This window comes from Tachyglossus aculeatus, chromosome 2 (assembly GCF_015852505.1).
Source record: "Tachyglossus aculeatus isolate mTacAcu1 chromosome 2, mTacAcu1.pri, whole genome shotgun sequence".
In the NCBI taxonomy this organism is placed as follows: domain Eukaryota; kingdom Metazoa; phylum Chordata; class Mammalia; order Monotremata; family Tachyglossidae; genus Tachyglossus; species Tachyglossus aculeatus.
In genome coordinates, this window is record NC_052067.1 from 134769705 (window position 1) to 134774055 (window position 4351).

At 44.1% G+C, this 4351-nt stretch overlaps 1 pseudogene; it reads right to left on the bottom strand.

Moving 5' to 3' along the window:
• Positions 1 to 2776: 2776 nt before the first annotated feature.
• Positions 2777 to 3603, bottom strand: LOC119940354 (annotated as a pseudogene).
• Positions 3604 to 4351: the final 748 nt, after the last annotated feature.

Sequence of the window (4351 nt, forward strand, 5' to 3'; positions counted from 1 at the left end):
CCCCCTGGCCCCTGCTCCTAGAGACCCTGGAGAAATCTACATTTGACTCTATGGTTGTGCTGTGTCTAACTCACTTATTCATCACTCATTCATTCATTATTTTTGAGTGCTTTCTTTGTGCTTGGAAAGCATAATTCATCAACAGAGACAATGCATACCCAACAACAGGCTCACAGACTAGCAGGGGGAAGCAGACAACAAAACAAAGCAAGTAGCATCAATAGCTTCAAAATAAATAAATAGACTTATAGATATATACACATCATTAATAAAATAAATAGAATTAATGAAGATGCACATATATACACAGGTGCTTTTTTTGGGGAGGGAGAGGGGGTGGTAGCAGAAGGTGGCCCATGCCGCTTCCCAGCGTCTCAACCAATTTCTGTGGTCCTTACCTGCTGCTTAAAGCAGCCGTATAGCTGTAGGAAAATATTTCTACTTGCTTTTTTCAGGATACCAAAAAAGGATCATGTGTGTTGTATTATAGGTATACATACCAGAGTTTGGAACCTCACACTTCATAATTAGTGTATATTCTTTAATTTATTCAGCCAGCTAATCCTGTTATATTAGTCTTGTCTTCTCTGATTGCTGTCGAGTCCCTTTCCGACCCATAGCGACACCAGGGGCACATTTCTCTCAGAATGCCACGCTTCTCCCTCTGCAATTATTCTGGTTGTGTATCCATAGAGTTTTCTGTGTAAAAAATATGGAAGTGGTTTACCAATGCCTTTTTTCCACACAGTAAACTTGCGGCTCTGCCCTCGACTCTCTCCCATGCCCCTGCTGCCCAGCACAGGTGAATTTTGACTTGTAGCAGATTGCTTTTCCACTTGCTAGCCACTGTCTAAGTAAGAAATGGGTAGGCCGCTGGTCTGACTCCTCCCTCCCATACCTCCTATATGGTCTGTGTTCTTCCCTTCCGATTCCACTATTTGTCAATTCCTTTTGTGTGTCTGCCTATGCCATTGTACTGTAAGCTTCATGAGGTCAGGAAATTAGTGTCTTCCTTCTGTCATACTTTCCAAAAGAGTTAGGAAAATGCTTCGTTTTTTCTGCATGTTACATAATAAATAATGTAACCAATAATAATGTCCATCACCTCGCCCCTCCTACCTCACCTCCCTTCTCTCCTTCTACAGCCCACCCTGCACCCTCTACTCCTCTGTTGCTAATCTCCTCACCGTGCCTCGTTCTCGCCTATCCTGCCATCGACCCCCGGCCCACGTCATCCCCCGGGCCTGGAATGCTCTCCCTCTGTCCATCCGCCAAGCTAGCTCTCTTCCTCCCTTCAAGGCCCTACTGAGAGCTCACCTACTCCCAGGAGGCCTTCCCAGACTGAGGCCCCTTCCTTCCTCTCCTCCTCGTCCCCCCTCTCCAACCCCCCATCTTACCTCCTTCTCTTCCCACAGCACCTGTATATATGTATATATGTTTCTACATATTTATTACTCTATTTATTTTATTTATTTATTTATTTTACTTGTACATATCTATTTTATTTATTTTATTTGTTAGTATGTTTGTTATTTGTTCTCTGTCTCCCCCTTTTAGACTGTGAGCCCACTGTTGGGGTAGGGACTGTCTCTATATGTTGCCAACTTGTACTTCCCAAGTTCTTAGTACAGTGCTCTGCACACAGTAAGTGACTCAATAAATACGATTGATTGATTGATATAAACATCGATACTATTGATCGATAAGGCCCATGTTCACTTCAGGGATCCATTAAAGGAATGTTAATTTGCTGTTTCCCAAGGCTCCAAATCATTGTCTACTTCCAAAAAGGGAGAAAGAAGAAAATGGCAGAGGATAGAGCCTCACTGGGGCTGGATAGGAAGCCAAACCAATGCGAGAGTGGGAAATTGGGTCCAGGATCAGGATTAGAGAAAGGATGGAATAGAGGCAAATGAGAAACTTCTGCTCTTGATTGGGAAGAGCTGGGAGAAAAGGCCTCCTCTGAAACTGGATGGGCAGAGAAAACTGTGTTGGATTCCCAAGACTGAAAATTGAGTTGAGTTTGGAGCCTTGGGGTAGAGAAAATATTGCTTTTATGTTCCTGGGTTTTATTTTGTGCTCCTTTTTGCTATTGCTCATCTTAACTTAAGAATTTATGCCATTTACATTTTCTCAATGCTCATTGTTGATTAATACTTTCAGCTAATTTTCAAAGCTATCTTTAATTTGGGGAAAGTCTTTTATTTAATAAAAGAGATATATCTATTTGTCTTGTGTTCTAGTATCTTTATCCTTCTTTAGGGCAGGGGGGCAGAAACTTGGTAAGGCTGTTGACTTTTTTACCACAACGCTGGGTTAGACAGCTGAATGATAATTGTTCCAATGACAGGTTTTAGGGTAAGTTTTCAAGTTGCTCAGTAGTGACAGTAAATGATTTTCAATTTAAGGATCGTTTGTGGTAGGAAATGCCCCATAAAGTAGGATGTAAGGTTGGGAGTGGTGAGTGACCAAAACTTTGGATATGTTCAATGTAAGAAAATTCTATGGCACAGACTTAAGATTAAGAAAATGCTATCATCACAAATTTGATATGAGATGGCTGCTCTACCACCTTCCTTCATGAGGGCTTTGCAAACATAGCTTTTTTCATGGAATAAATTCTATTCCATGGAAAGTACTTCACTATTAGAAGCGCCTTCATCAAATACAAAAAGTTAGTTACCTGGTGCCAGTCCCTAATTGTATTATTAGCTTCTATTTGCATTATGGGAACCAGCAGGGAATGATCAGATGGACTTTCTTCCAGTTGTTCTGATCAGAATGACTGCTTCTTTGTGAAAATGCTGGATACACGTTCACGGATCTGCTTGGTCCTCACCCCATAGACGATGGGGTTGAGGGCGGGAGGAATAACAATGTATAGGTTGGCCAGGAGGATGTGGACGTAGCCGGGGATTTTGTTGTGTCCAAAGCGGTGGGTGAGGAAGGAGAAGAGGGCCGGGGTGAAGAAGGCCAGGATGGCACAGATGTGGGAGATGCAAGTGTTTATGGCTTTGAGTCGTGCATCCTGGGAGGGGAGGCTGAAGACAGTATAGAGAATCCTGATGTAGGAGATGGCGATCAGCACTATATCCAAAAAAGCTAGGCAGATGACACATAGACCATAAATGATGTTTGAGTTTGATACTTGCACATGCCAACCGGGGCAATGCCCATGTGCTCACAATAGGTGTGGGGGATGATTCGGTGGCCACAGTAGGGCAACCTCAAGACAAAAAACACTAACGGAATCATCAGAGAAAAATTCCTCAGGACGGCTAACCCTAGGATAACCCTAACGGATTTATTGGTGAGGATGGTGCAGTACTGAAGGGGCTTACAGATGGCTACATAGCGGTCGTAGCCCATGACCACGAGCACTGTGCCCTCCATGCCAGACAACATGTGGATGGAGAACATCTGGGTGAGGCAGCCCCCAAAGCCAATCTCCTGCAGGTGGAGCCAGAAGATGCCCAGCATCTTGGGGACGGTGGTCGTGGACAGTCCGAGGTCTATGGATGCCAGCATGGCCAGGAAGTAGAACATGGGTTGGTGGAGGCTCTGCTCGATCTTGATCACAAACAGGATAGTGCAGTTTCCCATGAGTGCAATCAGGTACACGGCGAAGAAGGGAAGCCCATCCAGAAGTGTGCAGCTTCCAGCCCTGGCACCCCGAGCAGGAGGAATGGAGGAGGGGTGGGACTGGGTGTTGTTGTGATTGCTGTTGGCCACGGGATTACTGAAAGAGACTTCATCCTCTTTATGTCACTTACCATGGGTTCTGGAGAGACCTAAAGAAAATATGTTGGTTGCTTCTAGACGTGAGCCCACTTCTAGGCTGTGAGCCCACTTTCTAGACTGTGAGCTCACTGTTGAGTAGGGACCATCTCTATATGTTGCCAACTTGTACTTCCCAAGCGCTTAGTACAGTGCTCTGCATACAGTAAGTGCTCAATAAATACGATTGATTGATTGATTGATTGATTGATCCAAGTAGAAACCATTTGTTTTTCTTGGTTTCTCTTTAGGAAAGATGCTACATCAATCCAGAAACAAATCCTTCATTGACCTATAACAATAATGATGCTTGGCCGAGAACGAACCAGACAACATCATCTTTGTGGAATCCCCTTTGAGTCACTCCATTGTGCTCCTTGCAGGGATCCTGGGCCTGCAAACCAAATAGGATTTTCCAGTCAATGAATCAATGAGTCAGTCAGTCAATAATCAGTGGTATTAATTGAGCCACCTTACTGAGTGCAGAACGCTGTACGAAATGCTTGGGGAGAGTACAAAGCGTAAAGCCTAAGCTCAGAGTGCAGTCCACTTGAAAGAAATGATCTCCTCTCTG